General features: G+C 49.7%; 1 protein-coding gene across 1 annotated transcript in view; it reads left to right on the forward strand.

The window, feature by feature from the left end:
* The window catches only part of PAX9 (paired box 9), a 191,293-nt gene that overhangs the window by 68,895 nt on the left and 102,882 nt on the right, over window positions 1–19,516 (forward strand). The gene's annotated exons all lie outside the window — the stretch shown is intronic.

A 19,516-nucleotide genomic window follows, 5' to 3' on the forward strand; every position in this document is an offset into this window, starting at 1 on the left:
GAGCAGTAGTGAGGAGTGAGCCCGATTATCTTGAAAATAGGTGTGTTTTTAAGTTCTTCCGGAAGCTGGACTCCGATGGGTCTAGGCGGAGATTAAGAGGCAGGGCGTTCCAGCGCTTCGCTGCCAAATGGCGAAAAGAGCGTCCACCCATGCGGGCCCTTCTGACCCTAGGGACCACAAGTAGACCTCCGTGTGAAGAGCGCAGAGCGCGTGATGGTACATACTTGGTAACTAGGTTCTGAAGTGGTGTAGGCGCTTTCCTAGCAAGAATACGGTGACAGGTACAGAGGGCTTTAAATTCCACTCTGCTTCTCACTGGCAACCAGTGGAGAGTCTGAAGGGCAGCTTTAGAATCCGATCTTTTTGGGGTTTTTAGGATGAGGCGGGCTGCCGCATTCTGTAATACCTGGAGGCGGTTTATTGCCTTGCAGGTGGCTCACAAGTACAATAGGTTGCCATAGTCTAGGCGCGATGTCACGAGGGCATGTACCAGCGTTCTCCGGGCAGACATAGGAAGGAGAGCAAGGACCTTCCGTAGGATTTTTCAAACGCTGAAACAGACACCCGCCACTCGGTCTATTTGGGGTCCAAAAGACAGGTCAGCATCGAGCCATACACTAAGGTTTTTGACTTCCTGACGGGGCATAGGTGCCTCACCTAGGCATGGAGGCCACCATGCCGATGACCAAACAGATGGACTCCCCCCCACCACGAGCACCTCGGTCTTGTTGCCGTTTAATTTAAGGCAGTTGGTGGACATCCAGGTTGCAAGATCTTGCATGCAAGCCCTGAAACTGTCCATAGCAAGTCCGGGTGCACGTGAGAGGGAGATAACCAACTGCGTGTCATCGGCGTATGACACGATGTTCAATCCATGACTCACGGCAATCGAAGCCACTGGAGAGACATAAAGATTAAACAAAGTTGGGCTCAGGGACGATCCCTGGGGAACGCCCTGTCCCAATCCTATGTCTCTAGAGTAGTGATCACCCTGGCGGACTTGGAAGCTTCTCCCAGTCAGGAAGGATTGGATCCATTGGAGTGCAGCTTCAGATATTCCTCCGTTATTCAGACACTGTAGCAAGTTGGCGTGAGCTACAGTGTCGAATGCTGCACTCAGGTCCAATAGGATGAGGGCCATGGTGTGACCCTCATCCACCCCCTGACGTAGGGTCTCCACCGCTGTTAGGAGTGCAGACTCTGTAGAATGACGGGGACGGAAGCCGAATTGAGTATCGTGTAATAAGGCAGTTTTTTCCACGAAGTCCATCAATTGCAGATTGACCGTTTTTTCGGCTACTTTGGCCAGGTATGGTAGGAGTGAGATTGGACGCAGGTTCTCTAGTTTCTCAAAACTGATGGTTGGTTTCTTCCTTAGAGGTAGAACCACCGCCTTTTTCCAGTCTTTAGGTACTGTCATGGTACTAAAAGACACGTCTAATAGATGTCTGATGTAAGGTTCTAATACCACCAGACTATCTGCCAGACGTTTAGGTGTGGTCGGGTCCCGTGGAGAACCCGACCTCACGGATCTACACATTTTTAGGAGATCTTCTGGGGGCGGGGTAACAAAGTGGGTCAGTCTGTGTCTATCTCCCCATTCCCTAGGGCTTTCGACAAATTCTGTCCCAGTTATAGGCTGCGTTGGAAGCGCCGAGTAGATTTTTCGCTATTAGTCCAGTCCTAGTGGCATTTCAGGCACATTTCAATAGTGTAACTATACAAGTTCCCCCACGAGACAGTATGTATTATTCACTCATATTCCATAATTTATGCAAAACTCTGTTATTCTACTTAGCAAGTGCTTATTTAATATCAAAATACTCAGGGAATTCACGCGCCGAAGTAAGTAATTCCTGAAAAGATTACTGTCGAATGGGTCCTATCCATGAGCATAAACTACATTTAAAAGCGGATAAGGCATGGCCTCTATTGCTATGTGAAGCAATTCGTAATTGTTACTGTGTGGCATTCTTCTACCTTACACCTATATATGTTCCTCTGGAGTAATTACTCCATAACAACCCAGGTGACATACTTGGAAAAATATAAAGGAAAATTCATAATGTAGTGTATTTACAATGTTTGTGAGTCTTCGAGCGAGATGATCACGTAAGACGTGTCTAATATATATAGACCCATATGGGGGCAATGCCCAGGAGCGACCAGTCTTCAAATACTGAACGGTCATGAAGAAATGTACAAGTGAAGCATTTGATCGTTTTGTAAGTCGAGGGTATTGTAAATCTGCACTTAACAAAGCCTTGAGTACAGCAAACTCACATCCCAGGGAGGAAATACTGACACCAAGAAAAGAATCAGGCATCCCCGACCGAAGGTATTGACAGTGGCGTCAGGTGCATCACTAGTTTTAGTAGGCAGGAACGGAAAATCCGTCCGATTATCTATTCTCAATGGTCAATTGTACTTACTCACATGACGTTAAAACCTTTGCTCCCTGATTTACCTCTATTACGTTCAGGATGGCTCCCTCTATGAGGGATGCTTTGGCTAGAACTAGTCCTGAGGTAATTGTTAAATCCACTTGGTTAACGAAGACAGGATTTTACAAGTGTAATACATGTTGCGCTTGTAAATTTGGCTTGAATTTACAGGAATATCTGACGGCATTTAGTCCCAATCCTGTTCCCATCAAGGAATATTTAACCTGCCGTACTGAATATGCTGTTTACATTTTACAATGCACATGTGGACTCCAGTACATTGGTAGTACTCGGCTCCCCGTACACAAACGTATTTTACAGCACGGGCCATTGTTAATTCAGACCCCAGCTATCCCGTAGCGAGGCATTTCAAGTTGGTGCACCAGAACAATATAAAAGATTTTCATCACTCTGTATTGGGAGTTGTCACGGCCCTCAAATAAGGGGATAATCGTGGAAAAAAATCTCTGCCAACTTGAGTCTAATTTCATCCTGGCACTAGATACTAAAAGGCCGAACGGTCTGAATACGGGGGAAGACCTGCATAACTCCCTTTGAACCATCCAGCACATGCCCTCAAACCATGTCTGGTACTGCATTCTTGGTATCACCTACAATTTTCTACATAATAGAATGGACTTTTAAACCTTTTTTTAACAAACTGACGTCTTTAGTTTCTGAACGTTCTTACAGGCCCTTGAATTGGTTCAGGTCTGGCACATTGTTGAACATTATTGCACTATTATGTTATTTTCAACAAAAAATGTTGTATCTCTCCCAATTTTTAGCGACATATTGATTGCTGCCTTTATACTATATCATTCTATCATTAGCACTTTATGATTATGCGTATTGAGCATTAGCACTTTATAGAGGATTTTGTCGGCTTATAAGATTGATACCTCCACGAGGCTTCTTGATTTATTTACATTGTATTTTTTCAACTAGGGTCGTCATCATTTTCACATTCACATTCACATTGCACTTTATTGACTATCTGGACGCCAGTCCGAATTTATCAGCCAGAATTTTGTTCAGGGTAGGATAATTTACTTATATCTTGGCAATTGTTTCTATTTGAGAGATTTATGAACTCATATCATATATAAATTGTTGCATTTGCTATTTGCTATTTTGTACTGTCTTATACTTTTTTTCTCCCTCCATGATTATTTATTCCCCCCATTTTTCAGGTGTCTATTTTAATGCAAGATACTGAATCGTTAGGTTAACCTAGCACTGGCAAATGTTATTGTTGTCTCTTTCAATACTGTTTTTTATATATTTGTATTGTATGTATATCCACATGTATGGCTTAGGAGATGTATGTGGATTATTTATGATGGTCCATTAGTCTGGTTTTATTGTTTACTTTCCATTTGGACTATTTTTTACATCTGATAGTGCATACTTTCCATTTAAATGGTTACATGTCATGTGGCATTTGATGTGCGCAAGATCGCAATTTGCGATCGAAACGCGTTGTGGCAGGCATTATGCCTGAGCTATATTGGAGTCTCTAAGCTTTGATAATAAATTGCTGCACCCGAAAACATGAATTGGAGTTGCTGCATTTTCTTCTGTGTGCTGTGGTTCGTACCTGGGAAGTCCTGTTGGAAGCAGTGACAGGCCAGGATTTTTCGTTCTACATGTATATACCATAAAAAAATCTAAAAAAAATGATATTATAAATGAAAACATGAAACTATTAATATATATTTTGTTTTTTTCATTTTGAACTGACTGTTTGTTAACCCTCTGCCATCCAACACTTTCCCTACTGTTGCACTGATTGGAGTGGGAATAGTCATTTTTATGCAAAAAACAGAAAGTCCCTAATAAGTGGCATAGTTCATTCAGAAACTATGCCAAACCTACGTCATGGGCAATTGCAACTTAGCACTAAAAGAGCATGAAAACAAATCAGCATTAAAATATCACAGTATGTCAGCAGAGTACAGTAAATAAATAAAAAAACTTTTAAAAAACGAAATAGTTCCATTAAAATGTATTCTATGCAATTATACAATGCAAAAGTAAAAAAAAAAATCATATACAAGTTAAAAACAGTACACAATACATTTTTAGAAAGCGAAAGTCTACGCAGCGTTTCGGAGAATGGTCAATAGATCACCTTCTTCAGGACAGTTTTCTATACCGTCAGGACAGTAACCTAACATTCTATTTTCTAAAGACAGCAAATATGTATGGCTTAGACGGTAGGGATCTTGATGTTGTCCCTCACTTTAGAACCTTAATGTCAAAACAGAAAGGATGTATGTGTACACGTTGGAGGCCACAATTAATAATTGTTCATTTATAACGAACAACAATTTTGATAAAAGAACAGCTAAGTCCACGCCAAATAATACGTTCACGAGCTTGAAAATAAAAGCGCAGCCTCCATGCGTCCTGCGGTACAGCTTCCAGGTTAGGCTGTTTCCTAACCTGGAAGCTGTACCGTTGGACGCAGGAAGGCCGCAATTTTATTTTCAAGCCCTTGAACTTATTCCTGGCCAAAATACATTTACCAACCAATTCAGTGAATGAATATTCCACACCTGACTATATTAAGCAGTGTTCACCTCGACTCACAACACATCATTTGGCGTGGACTTAGCTGTTCTTTTATCAAAATTGTTGTTTGTTATAAATGAACAATTATTAAACGGTGGCCTCCAACGTGTACAACATGCATCTTTTTTGTTTAGACATTGAGGTTCAAAAGTGAGGGACAGCATCAAGATCCCTATCTTCTAAGACATACATATTTGCTGTCTTTAGGAAATAGAACGTTCGGTACTGTCCTGACTGTATAGAAAACTGTCCTGAAGAAGGTGATCAATTGACCATTCACCGAAACGCTGCGTCGACTTTCATTTTCTAAAAATGTATTGTGTACTGTTTTTAGTTTGTTTATGATTTTTTTTTAAACTTTTGCATTGTATAATTGCATAGAATAAATGTTAATGGAATTATTTACTTTTTTTTGTTTATTTTTATTTATTTACTGTGCTCTTTCGCACTGTGATCACCCTGTCCCTATTGTGCATAAGGGTAACTCCCTTTGTGTTATTAAATAGTAATTTTTACCCCTTTGCTATCCAACACTTTCCCTATTGTTGCACTACCTGGAGTGGGAATAGTAATGTTTACCCCTCCAGCATTTTCCCTACTGTTGCACTCACTAGAGTGGGAATAGTAATTTTTAACCCTCGGCTATCCAGCACTTTCCGTACAGTTGCACTGACTGGTGTAGAAATAGTAATTTTTACCCCTACACTATCCAACACTTACCCTACTTTTACACTCACTGAAGTGGGAATAGTCATTTTTACCCCTACACTATCCAACACTTACCCTACTTTTGCACTCACTGAAGTGGGAATAATAATTTTTACCACTACACTATCCAACACTTACCCTACTGTTGCACCCCCCTGGAATTAGAATAGTAATTTTTACCCCTACACTATCCAACACTTACCCTACTGTTGTCCTAAAAGTAATATGCGTTGTAATGGTATGTATTGTAATGGTATGCATTTTAATGGAATGCGTTGTAAATGTAGTTTCTAAAAATGCATTGTTTTGGAATGCAATGTAAATGTAGTTTCTAAAAATGCAATGTGACGGAATGCAATGTAAAATCACACGTTATAATGGATGTTGTGATGTAAAAACTGCATTGTATAGGCATGCGTTGTAAATGTTTGCCTTGTAATGTCAAACATTCGCCCACAGACCCTCACCCTACCCCAAAAAAAACCCTCACCCTGCCCAAAGTCCCCTCACCCAGTCCACAGCCCCCTACCCTGTCCTCAGCCCCACCCCACTCTCCCACAGCCCCCACCCTGCCCACAGCCCCTCCACCCTGTCCTCAGCCCCACCCCACTCTCCCACAGCCCCCACCCTGCCCACAGCCACCCACCCTGTCCACAGTCCCCCCACCCTGCCCACAGCCCCTCCACCCTGTCCACACCCCCTCAAACTGTTCAGAGCCCACTCCCCCTGCCCACAACCCCTCTTCCTGTCCATAGCCCCCTCACTCTGTACACAGCTCCCCCACCACAGCCCCCACCCTGCCCATAGCCAAGAGCTCGGTAGTAAAACCTGACCCTACGCTCTCATCGGCGGGTACATGTCCTCACTCCTTTCCAAATGTACTTTGCATTTAAAACTGCTTAAGGGAAACTGCCTTCTTAAATAATGACAGCATTAGACGGACTCTCGGCCCTTAAAAGCTCCGCACAGACTCCCTCTGTGGTGGAGCCCCCGGGTACTCACGCCAAGAACTTCCGGTCACTCACAATCATGGTTCATGACTGCTCCTTGGAGGTTGTAATCCCCCAGATCCCTTTTCCCCCTCCCCCTTCACTGGTCCTTGGAGGTTGTAAACTCATAGACCCCTCTTCCCTCTCACCCTTCACTGGTCCTTGTAGGTGTAAACTCCCAGAACTCTCTTCCCTCGCCCTGCATCACTGGTCCTTGGAGGTTGTAAACTCCCAGACCCATCTTCTCTCTCTCCATCACTGGTCCTTGGAGGTTGTAAACTCCCAGACCCATCTTCTCTCTCTCCATCACTGGTCCTTGGAGGTTGTAAACTCCCAGACCCATCTTCTCTCTCTCCATCACTGGTCCTTGGAGGTTGTAAACTCCCAGAACTCTCTTCCCTTTCTCTGCTTCTCAGGTCCATGGAGGTTGTAAACTCTCAGACCTCTCTTCCCTCTCCCCCTTCACTGGTCCTTGGAGGTTGTAAACTCCTAGACCCCTCTTCCCTCTCCCCCTTCACTGGTCCTTGGAGGTTATAAACTCCCAGACCCCTCTTCACTTTCTCTGCTTCTCTGGTCCTTGGAGGTCATAAACTCCCAGACCCCTCTTCCCTCTCACCACGTCACTGGTCCTTGGAGGTTGTAAATTCCCAGACCCCTCTTCCCTCTTCCCCTTCACTGGTCCTTGGGGGTTGTAAACTCCCAGACCCCTCTTCCCTCTCCCCATTCACTGGTCCTTGGAGGTTATAAACTCCCAGACCCCTCTTCACTTTCTCTGCTTCTCTGGTCCTTGGAGGTCATAAACTCCCAGACCCCTCTTCCCTCTCCCCTTCACTGGTCCTTGGAGGTTGTAAATTCCCAGACCCCTCTTCCCTCTTCCCCTTCACTGGTCCTTGGGGGTTGTAAACTCCCAGACCTCTCTTCCCTCTCCCCCTTCACTGGTCCTTGGAGGTTATAAACTCCCAGACCCCTCTTCACTTTCTCTGCTTCTCTGGTCCTTGGAGGTCATAAACTCCCAGACCTCTCTTCCCTCTCCCCTTCACTGGTCCTTGGAGGTTGTAAACTCCCAGACCTCTCTTCCCTCTCCCCTTCACTGGTCCTTGGAGGTTGTAAACTCCCAGACCCCTCTTCTCTCTCCCCTTCACTGGTCCTTGGAGGTTGCAAACTCCCAGACCTCTCTACCCTCTCCCCTTCACTGGTCCTTGGAGGTTGTAAACTCTCAGACCCCTCTTCACTTTCTCTGCTTCTCTGGTCCTTGGAGGTCATAAACTCCCAGACCCCTCTTCCCTCTCACCACGTCACTGGTCCTTGGAGGTTGTAAATTCCCAGACCCCTCTTCCCTCTTCCCCTTCACTGGTCCTTGGGGGTTGTAAACTCCCAGACCTCTCTTCCCTCTCCCCCTTCACTGGTCCTTGGAGGTTATAAACTCCCAGACCCCTCTTCACTTTCTCTGCTTCTCTGGTCCTTGGAGGTCATAAACTCCCAGACCCCTCTTCCCTCTCACCACGTCACTGGTCCTTGGAGGTTGTAAATTCCCAGACCCCTCTTCCCTCTTCCCCTTCACTGGTCCTTGGGGGTTGTAAACTCCCAGACCCCTCTTCCCTCTCCCCATTCACTGGTCCTTGGAGGTTGTAAACTCCCAGACCCCTCTTCCCTCTCCCCATTCACTGGTCCTTGGAGGTTATATACTCCCAGACCCCTCTTCCCTTCACTGGTCCTTGGGGGTTGTAAACTCCCAGACCCCTCTTCCCTCTAACCACGTCACTGGTCCTTGGAGGTTGTAAATTCCCAGACCCCTCTTCCCTCTTCCCTTTCACTGTCCTTGGGGGTTGTAAACTCCCAGACCCTTCTTCCCTTCAATGGTCCTTGGGGGTTGTAAACTCCCAGACCTCTCTTCCCTCTCCCCCTTCACTGGTCCTTGGAGGTTATAAACTCCCAGACCCCTCTTCACTTTCTCTGCTTCTCTGGTCCTTGGAGGTCATAAACTCCCAGACCCCTCTTCCCTCTCACCACGTCACTGGTCCTTGGAGGTTGTAAACTCCCAGTCCCCTCTTCCCTCTCCCCTTCACTGGTCCTTGGAGGTGTAAACTCCCAGACCCCTCTTCCCTTCACTGGTCCTTGGAGGTTGTAAACTCCCAGACCCCTCTTCCCTCTCCCCTTCACTGGTCCTTGGAGGTTGTAAACTCCCAGACCCCTCTTCCCTTCACTGGCCCTTGGAGGTTGTAAACTCCCAGACCCATCTTCTCTCTCTCCTTCACTGGTCCTTGGAGGTTGTAAACTCCCAGACCTCTCTTCCCTCTCCCCTTCACTGGCCCTTGAAGGTTGTAAACACCCAGACCTCTCTTCCCTCTCCCCTTCACTGGTCCTTGGAGGTTGTAAACTCCCAGACCCCTCTTCCCTCCCCCCCTTCACTGGTCCTTGGAGGTTGTAAACTCACAGACCGTCTCTCATCTTCCCCTTCACTGGTCCTTGGAGGTGTAAACTCCCAGACCTCTCTTCCCTCTCCCCTTCACTGGTCCTTGGAGGTTGTAAACTCCCAGACCCCTCTTCTCTCTCCCCTTCACTGGTCCTTGGAGGTTGCAAACTCCCAGACCTCTCTACCCTCTCCCCTTCACTGGTCCTTGGAGGTTGTAAACTCTCAGACCCCTCTTCCCTTGCTCTTCTTCACTGGTCCTTGGAGGTTGTAAACTCACAGACGACTCTTCCCTCTCCCCTTCACTCCTCCTTGGAGATTGTAAACTCCCAGACCTCTCTTCTCTCTCCCCTTCACTGGTCCTTGGAGGTTGTAAACTCACAGACCGTCTCTCATCTTCCCCTTCACTGGTCCTTGGAGGTGTAAACTCCCAGGCCTCTCTTCCTTCTCACCTTCACTGGTCCTTGGAGGTGTAAACTCCCAGGCCTCTCTTCCTTCTCACCTTCACTGGTCCTTGGAGGTTGTAAACTCACAGACCGTCTCTCATCTTCCCCTTCACTGGTCCTTGGAGGTGTAAACTCCCAGGCCTCTCTTCCTTCTCACCTTCACTGGTCCTTGGAGGTTGTAAACTCCCAGACCCCTCTTCCCTTCACTGGTCCTTGGAGGTTATAAACTCCCAGACCCCACTTCCCTCTAACAACGTCACTGGTCCTTGGAGGTTGTAAATTCCCAGACCCCTCTTCCCTCTTCCCTTTCACTGTCCTTGGGGGTTGTAAACTCCCAGACCCTTCTTCCCTTCAATGGTCCTTGGGGGTTGTAAACTCCCAGACCCCTCTTCCCTCTCCCCCTTCACTGGTCCTTGGAGGTTATAAACTCCCAGACCCCTCTTCACTTTCTCTGCTTCTCTGGTCCTTGGAGGTCATAAACTCCCAGACCCCTCTTCCCTCTCACCACGTCACTGGTCCTTGGAGGTGTAAACTCCCAGTCCTCTCTTCCCTCTCCCCTTCACTGGTCCTTGGAGGTGTAAACTCCCAGACCCCTCTTCCCTTCACTGGTCCTTGGAGGTTGTAAACTCCCAGACCCCTCTTCCCTCTCCCCTTCACTGGTCCTTGGAGGTTGTAAACTCCCAGACCCCTCTTCCCTTCACTGGCCCTTGGAGGTTGTAAACTCCCAGACCCATCTTCTCTCTCTCCTTCACTGGTCCTTGGAGGTTGTAAACTCCCAGACCTCTCTTCCCTCTCCCCTTCACTGGCCCTTGAAGGTTGTAAACACCCAGACCTCTCTTCCCTCTCCCCTTCACTGGTCCTTGGAGGTTGTAAACTCCCAGACCCCTCTTCCCTCCCCCCCTTCACTGGTGCTTTGAGGGTGTAAACTCCCAGACCTCTCTTCCTTCTCACCTTCACTGGTCCTTGGAGGTTGTAAACTCCCAGACCCCTCTTCCCTCCCCCCTTCACTGGTCCTTGGAGGTTGTAAACTCCCAGACCCCTCTTCCCTTCACTGGCCCTTGGAGGTTGTAAACTCCCAGACCCATCTTCTCTCTCTCCTTCACTGGTCCTTGGAGGTTGTAAACTCCCAGACCTCTCTTCCCTCTCCCCTTCACTGGCCCTTGGAGGTTGTAAACACCCAGACCTCTCTTCCCTCTCCCCTTCACTGGTCCTTGGAGGTTGTAAACTCCCAGACCCCTCTTCCCTCCCCCCTTCACTGGTCCTTGGAGGTTGTAAACTCACAGACCGTCTCTCATCTTCCCCTTCACTGGTCCTTGGAGGTGTAAACTCCCAGACCTCTCTTCCCTCTCCCCTTCACTGGTCCTTGGAGGTTGTAAACTCCCAGACCCCTCTTCTCTCTCCCCTTCACTGGTCCTTGGAGGTTGCAAACTCCCAGACCTCTCTACCCTCTCCCCTTCACTGGTCCTTGGAGGTTGTAAACTCTCAGACCCCTCTTCCCTTGCTCTTCTTCACTGGTCCTTGGAGGTTGTAAACTCACAGACGACTCTTCCCTCTCCCCTTCACTCCTCCTTGGAGATTGTAAACTCCCAGACCTCTCTTCTCTCTCCCCTTCACTGGTCCTTGGAGGTTGTAAACTCACAGACCGTCTCTCATCTTCCCCTTCACTGGTCCTTGGAGGTGTAAACTCCCAGGCCTCTCTTTCTTCTCACCTTCACTGGTCCTTGGAGGTGTAAACTCCCAGGCCTCTCTTTCTTCTCGCCTTCACTGGTCCTTGGAGGTTGTAAACTCCCAGGCCTCTCTTCCTTCTCACCTTCACTGGTCCTTGGAGGTTGTAAACTCACAGACCGTCTCTCATCTTCCCCTTCACTGGTCCTTGGAGGTGTAAACTCCCAGGCCTCTCTTCCTTCTCACCTTCACTGGTCCTTGGAGGTTGTAAACTCCCAGGCCTCTCTTCCTTCTCACCTTCACTGGTCCTTGGAGGTTGTAAACTCACAGACCGTCTCTCATCTTCCCCTTCACTGGTCCTTGGAGGTGTAAACTCCCAGGCCTCTCTTCCTTCTCACCTTCACTGGCCCTTGGAGGTTGTAAACTCCCAGACCCATCTTCTCTCTCTCCTTCACTGGTCCTTGGAGGTTGTAAACTCCCAGACCTCTCTTCCCTCTCCCCTTCACTGGCCCTTGAAGGTTGTAAACACCCAGACCTCTCTTCCCTCTCCCCTTCACTGGTCCTTGGAGGTTGTAAACTCCCAGACCCCTCTTCCCTCCCCCCCTTCACTGGTGCTTTGAGGGTGTAAACTCCCAGACCTCTCTTCCTTCTCACCTTCACTGGTCCTTGGAGGTTGTAAACACCCAGACCCCTCTTCCCTCTCCCCTTCACTGGTCCTTGGAGGTTGTAAACTCCCAGACCCCTCTTCCCTCTTCCCCTTCACTGTCCTTGGGGGTTGTAAACTCCCAGACCTCTCTTCCCTCTCCCCTTCCCTGGTCCTTGGAGGTTGTAAACTCCCAGACCTCTCTTCCCTCTCCCCTTCACTGGTCCTTGGAGGTTGTAAACTCCCAGACCCCTCTTCCCTTCACTGGCCATTGGAGGTTGTAAACTCCCAGACCTCTCTTCCCTCTCCCCTTCACTGGTCCTTGGAGGTTGTAAACTCCCAGACCCATCTTCTCTCTCCCCTTCACTGGTCCTTGGAGGTTGTAAACTCCCAGACCTCTCTTCCCTCTCCCCTTCACTGGTCCTTGGAGGTTGTAAACTCCCAGACCTCTCTTCCCTCTCACCTTCACTGGTCCTTGGAGGTTGTAAACTCCCAGACCTCTCTTCCCTCTCACCTTCACTGGTCCTTGGAGGTTGTAAACTCCCAGACCTCTCTTCCCTCTCCCCTTCACTGGTCCTTGGAGGTTGTAAACTCCCAGACCCATCTTCCCTCTCCCCTTCACTGGTCCTTGGAGGTTGTAAACTCCCAGACCTCTCTTCCCTCTCCCCTTCACTGGCCCTTGAAGGTTGTAAACTCCCAGACCTCTCTTCCCTCTCCCCTTCACTGGCCCTTGAAGGTTGTAAACTCCCAGACCTCTCTTCCCTCTCCCCTTCACTGGTCCTTGGAGGTTGTAAACTCCCAGACCTCTCTTCCCTCCCCCCCTTCACTGGTCCTTGGAGGTTGTAAACTCACAGACCTCTCTTCCCTCTCCCCTTCACTGGCCCTTGAAGGTTGTAAACTCCCAGACCTCTCTTCCCTCTCACCTTCACTGGTCCTTGGAGGTTGTAAACACCCAGACCTCTCTTCCCTCTCCCCTTCACTGGTCCTTGGAGGTTGTAAACTCACAGACCTCTCTTCCCTCTCCCCTTCACTGGTCCTTGGAGGTTGTAAACTCCCAGACCCCTCTTCCCTCCCCCCCTTCACTGGTCCTTGGAGGTTGTAAACTCCCAGACCCCTCTTCTCTCTCACCCTTCACTGGTCCTTGTAGGTGTAAACTCCCAGAACTCTCTTTCCTCGCCCTGCATCACTGGTCCTTGGAGGTTGTAAACTCCCAGACCCATCTTCTCTCTCTCCATCACTGGTCCTTGGAGGTTGTAAACTCCCAGAACTCTCTTCCCTTTCTCTGCTTCTCAGGTCCATGAAGGTTGTAAACTCTCAGACCTCTCTTCCCTCTCCCCCTTCACTCCTCCTTGGAGATTGTAAACCCTCACATCCCTATCTCCTCCTGTCCTTGGGGGTTGTACCAGCCCCCCCCCCCCCCACACCCTGTCCCCCAATGAGGGGCGTGTGCAGTTTCACATCCATCCCTCTGTGGTTTGGCCCCGCCCTCTTCTCGGGCCTCTTAAACGTGACCGACCAGAGCTGCCGCTCGGCTCCGGCATCCAATAACTCTCAGAAATGTAATAGCATCGGAGGAAGATGCCGAGGGGTTCTCGTCCGCGCTGCCAAACAGCGCAGGGCCGGGCCAGCAAGGTCTGCGCCAAGTGCAACGTCAGCCCGTTTAGGCGCTCGATGAAAACCTGGCTTCAGCCGAGCCCTATTAGATTTCTCCCAGTTGGCCCAGTTTTTATGTGAATGAGCGCCAAGAAACTCTCAGCGGTGGAGCCTTGTACAAAAAATGTTATTCTAATTAAACGAAACAGCTTATGGGCTGCGAAAGCGCCGCGGACACCCGGTGGTACTCACAGGTCTGTGCGCAGCCCGTGAGTAGAGAGCCTAGGATTGGAACTCATAGGTGTGCGCTGATGAGAACAGTGCCTGTACCGTCCACAGCCTGTGAGTACAGAGCCTTTGGGCATATCTCACAGGTGTGCGCTGATGAGAACAGTGCCTGTACCGTCCACAGCCTGTGAGTACAGAGCCTAGGATTGGAACTCACAGGTGTGCGCTGATGAGAACAGTGCCTGTACCGTGCACAGCTCGTGAGTACAGAGCCTAGGATTGGAACTCACAGGTGTGCGCTGATCAGAACAGTGCCTGTACCGTCCACAGCCTGTGAGTACAGAGCTTTTGGGGATATCTCACAGGTGTGCGCTGATGAGAACAGTGCCTGTACCGTCCACAGCCTGTGAGTACAGAGCCTAGGATTGGAACTCACAGGTGTGCGCTGATGAGAACAGTGCCTGTACCGTGCACAGCTCGTGAGTACAGAGCCTAGGATTGGAACTCACAGGTGTGCGCTGATGAGAGCAGTGCCTCTACCGTGCACAGCACGTGAGTACAGAGCCTAGGATTGGAACTCACAGGTGTGCGCTGATGAGAGCAGTGCCTGTACCGTGCACAGCTCGTGAGTACAGAGCCTAGGATTGGAACTCACAGGTGTGCGCTGATGAGAACAGCAGTGCCTGTATCGTGCACAGCCGTGAGTACAGAGCCTAGGATTGGAACTCACAGGTGTGCGCTGATGAGAACAGTGCCTGTACCGCGCACAGCCCGTGAGTGCAGAGCCTAGGATTGGAACTCACAGGTGTGCGCTGATGAGAACAGTGCCTGTACCGTGCACAGCCGTGAGTACAGAGCCTAGGATTGGAACTCACAGGTGTGCGCTGATGAGAACAGTGCCTGTACCGCGCACAGCCCGTGAGTACAGAGCCTAGGATTGGAACTCACAGGTGTGCGCTGATGAGAACAGTGCCTGTACCGTGCACAGCCGTGAGTACAGAGCCTAGGATTGGAACTCACAGGTGTGCGCTGATGAGAACAGTGCCTGTACCGTGCACAGCTCGTGAGTACAGAGCCTAGGATTGGAACTCACAGGTGTGCGCTGATGAGAGCAGTGCCTGTACCGTGCACAGCCGTGAGTACAGAGCCTAGGATTGGAACTCACAGGTGTGCGCTGATGAGAACAGTGCCTGTACTGCGCACAGCCTGTGCGTACAGAGCCTAGGATTGGAACTCACAGGTGTGCGCTGATGAGAGCAGTGCCTGTACCGTGCACAGCTCGTGAGTACAGAGCCTAGGATTGGAACTCACAGGTGTGCGCTGATGAGAACAGCAGTGCCTGTATCGTGCACAGCCGTGAGTACAGAGCCTAGGATTGGAACTCACAGGTGTGCGCTGATGAGAACAGTGCCTGTACCGCGCACAGCCCGTGAGTGCAGAGCCTAGGATTGGAACTCACAGGTGTGCGCTGATGAGAACAGTGCCTGTACCGTGCACAGCCGTGAGTACAGAGCCTAGGATTGGAACTCACAGGTGTGCGCTGATGAGAACAGTGCCTGTACCGCGCACAGCCCGTGAGTACAGAGCCTAGGATTGGAACTCACAGGTGTGCGCTGATGAGAACAGTGCCTGTACCGTGCACAGCCGTGAGTACAGAGCCAAGGATTGGAACTCACAGGTGTGCGCTGATGAGAACAGTGCCTGTACCGTGCACAGCTCGTGAGTACAGAGCCTAGGATTGGAACTCACAGGTGTGCGCTGATGAGAGCAGTGCCTGTACCGTGCACAGCCGTGAGTACAGAGCCTAGGATTGGAACTCACAGGTGTGCGCTGATGAGAACAGTGCCTGTACCGCGCACAGCCTGTGCGTACAGAGCCTAGGATTGGAACTCACAGGTGTGCGCTGATGAGAAGAGTGCCTGTACCGTCCACAGCCTGTGAGTACAGAGCCTAGGATTGGAACTCACAGGTGTGCGCTGATGAGAACAGTGCCTGTACCGTGCACAGCCCGTGAGTACAGAGCCTAGGATTGGAACTCACAGGTGTGCGCTGATGAGAACAGTGCCTGTACCGCGCACAGCCTGTGAGTACAGAGCCTAGGATTGGAACTCACAGGTGTGGGCTGATGAGAAGAGTGCCTGTACCGTGCACAGCCTGTGAGTACAGAGCCTTTGGGCATATCTCACAGGTGTGCGCTGATGAGAACAGTGCCTGTACTGTGCACAGCCCGTGAGTACAGAGCCTTTGGGCATATCTCACAGGTGTGCGCTGATGAGAACAGTGCCTGTACTGTGCACAGCCTGTGAGAGCAGAGAGCCATGTTTGAATCTCACAGGTGTGGGGTATTGAGACAGGGCATGTGCCATACAAAGCCTGTGAGACTACATAGGCCGCAGACATGAGATGGGTCTCATAGGGGCACGCTGATGCAGACATGGTCTGTACCGCACACAGCCTGTGAGAGCCGAGAGTCTAGGGCCAATCTCACACCTGTGCCCTGATCCTTGAAGCCCACATAACCCACAGTGGATGCACCCGGTGCCCTGTTCGACCTGTCGGCCTTAGGGGATCTTCTCTCAAACCTTTTGTCTTATTCCTCCATTTTTGTTGACCTCGCTTTTGTTGGCCTTGGAACTGTAAACCAGTGCTAACTCCCAAAAACATAGTAAATTAAATTGGCAAATGTATTGTACTTGTAAGCCCCTAATAAAGAGACAATATCTGTGCCCAGGGCCTGTAAATAAAATGCTACTAGTGGGCCTGAAGTACTCCTCACGCTACTCACTTAAGTAGCACTTAAAACATGTCTCAAGTCTGTCATTTCAGCCTGTGTGTTCATTTCGGCATAACAAAATAAGCCTCTCGCCTGGCTCAGACCTTTTGTTTTAATACATATATGTCACCCCTAGGGTGTGCCCTAAACAACTCCTAGGGTACGGTGCACTGTGTCTAAAAGATTGGACGTGTACTTTTTACTTTTACATGTCCTGCTATCAAAAAACGTTGTAAGTTTGTTTTTCACTACTGAAAGGTCTTTCTCTCCCATGGGATCATATTGGGTTACCTTATTACATTTCGTAAGTGATAACTTTCAATTAGGAGCAGCTAGAGATATCAATTTTAATGGCTAAAGCATTGTACTTCAAAGTCAGATTTTAAGTCCCAGTTCTAAAAATACCACTTTTAGAAAGTTGGGATCAAATTAAACTAGTGTGAAACCCTTTTGTGAATGTGCTGAGGCAAAGCCTTTGTGAAGTGCAAGTGTGGTAGGTGAATGCTCCTTCCTCGGTCACGTCAAAGATGGCCCATCCTGCCAACACCAATTCCCACTCACTGTCTGGGAGCAATACACAGAGACCACTGCCAGCCACACCTAGACATGTGACCCAGGATATAGACTGCATGCATCAAAAGGTTGGGACAAGAAAATGGCCCTTTTGCATTGTGCCACTCGACGCGCCATCCCGGCCACTAGCCACGTGGTCAGCGGCCATCTTGGCGACGAAACCGAAGAACTATACTGCGGGTCTTGTTGCTCCAGACTTGCCCTAGCTCCTGTGAAAAGGAGCACCCGCTCTGACCTTGCTGGTCCGAGTGTTAAGCCTTTTTCGACCCCTGCGTGGCTTGCATTAGCCAAGGCCTATTTGCTCCTGCCAAGTTGCTGACACCCCCAACAACGAGAAGTCTGCGTGGGACAGCTCGTGACGGACTCCTGGATGTCCTCGACCCCCGGTGTCCACGTGGCTGCAGAGAAAAGCTACACCTCAACGCCTGTTTGCACCCGACATCGCCTGGTTCCAATCTGGTTCCACGGTAGTCACTGGCTAGTGACTTTGAACATTGTCCCCTTTGCTTTCAGGTCTTCACAACTTCAGATTCACCCTTGGATCCACCGGAACTCTTCACATCGAGCCGCCTGCAGCATCTTCAGCTCCAAGCACCATCGACCAGCGTGACGAAACCCGACACTACTTCGACCCTGTGCACCCGCTTCTTGTGGGTGAGGTAACTCAGCTCCGCCGGTGTTCCTACACTGGTACACACCTCTAGGGCCTGTGTCTCAAGTTTCAGCTTTCTAGGTCACTCGTAAGGTTCCGAACTAACTAACTTTGTACTTTTTACGCACCATAGACTTTGCATTGGTGAGTGCGTGCACTTTAAACACTGCACTCGAGTCCCGCGGGCCTTTCCCGACTTAATCACTGCTAGTCTCGAATAGCTCCAGCGATTTCCAAGGCCCTAGGCCTGTTTGATTTCCGATTGGTATCTCTTATACCACTTTCTTAGTATATGGTTTAGGTGGCCCCTAGGGCTCAGATCGTGGAGATGCTGGGGGGCTGATCTTCGGTGCAAGGGCTGCTCGGTGGTGGGGGTTCTCAGTCCCCAAAGCACAGCATCGAGGATGCCTCTGGTGCTGCGCAGTCAGCTTTTCGAGTGTCTTCCAAGAGGTCCGGTCCCACGTCACTCGGTGCCTCCACGGGTCCCTTCTTTGCAGGGACTGTGGATCGGGCTATGAGAGGTCTAGGAGTCTGGGTCTTGTCAGGCTCTGGGCTCGGGCTCCGGCGGGAGGCGGCAGCAAAGCAGACGTCGATTCGCTGGTTGGTACCTGTGTACACAGGGTGGCCACTCCTAGGCCACAAGGGAGATTCTCTTCAGTCCTCTGAGCAGCAGAATGTCGAAGTCCAGTCTTCTTCTTTGTTTAAAGTTGATTTCAGGATGGTCTGCTTTGCAATGCCACTGCTCCCACTCTTATTCCCAATCTGAGGGGTGGATCACCCACTAGGTCCCTCCTCTGGGTGGGACCAGGAAGGGGGGCGGTTACACCCCCTTTCCTTTGTCCAGCTCCTCGCCAGGCCTGGGTCTGGAAAGTCCCAGGACCGGTTTGGACTGGCTTATGCACGGGGACACCTTGTGTGCCCCGGGCATGTCTCAATCTATTCAGCCCTGTCCTACCCAATACACAAAACCCTGTCTGGGGTGGTGCTCGCACCTCCCAAGGCAGGAAACCCTTTGTCCAAGCCTCCCTCGCTGGAAGGACTCCCAGCAGCAGGAGGTCAGACTTGTGTCTGTGGTGGCAGCATCCATTTTGTGATGCTGAGGCTCTGGTTAACTTTAACCGGGGTTAAGGCTACACACATGTCGTGTCCCTCTAGAAGGGTGGAATGCTATCCCCGTCGACAGAACTGTCGAGGGGATAGTATTCCAATTCGTATGACACCTTACTCGACATGTTTTGATAAAGCCAAACCAAAGATAGCAAATAACCGCGAGGATTATAATGCACTTAAGAGTATATGGTATGGCAATATCCCGGAACAGCTAAGGGAGTGGTTCCCGACAGCTGCAGACAGGCTCAGCTCATGCTAGAGCACCATCTCACATATTTCCAAGCACTCTGCCTCCAGGATTGATGAGGCCTTCCATAGGAGTGGCTGATAGGAACATATGTGTCCAGTTTAAGGTTAGATATAGGGATACTATATCTAAGTAAGAGGTGATTACACCAACTTACCCCAGCTGAGGGATCAGCCAGTTGTGTCAAATATGGAGGCAAGGCCAGGGGTGGCACAATACATGCTGCAGCCCCTGGAGGGCCTTGGAAACACTTATGCCCTGGGTACCTAGGGTACACTGTTACAGGGGCCAATAAGGTGAACCAGTTCCAATCCGTAATGCACCTAAGGTACATGGAGTCCATTTTAAGGAGAGAGCAATCAGCCTGGGGCCCTGAATAGCAGGATCCCAGGCCAACTATGTCAAAAACCAGCTAAACACCAGGCAAAAAGTTTGGGGGTAACCATAGTCAGATATCC

The sequence above is a fragment of the Lissotriton vulgaris genome, unplaced genomic scaffold (genome assembly GCF_964263255.1).
Source record: "Lissotriton vulgaris unplaced genomic scaffold, aLisVul1.2 SCAFFOLD_454, whole genome shotgun sequence".
Classification (NCBI taxonomy): Eukaryota; Metazoa; Chordata; class Amphibia; order Caudata; family Salamandridae; genus Lissotriton; species Lissotriton vulgaris.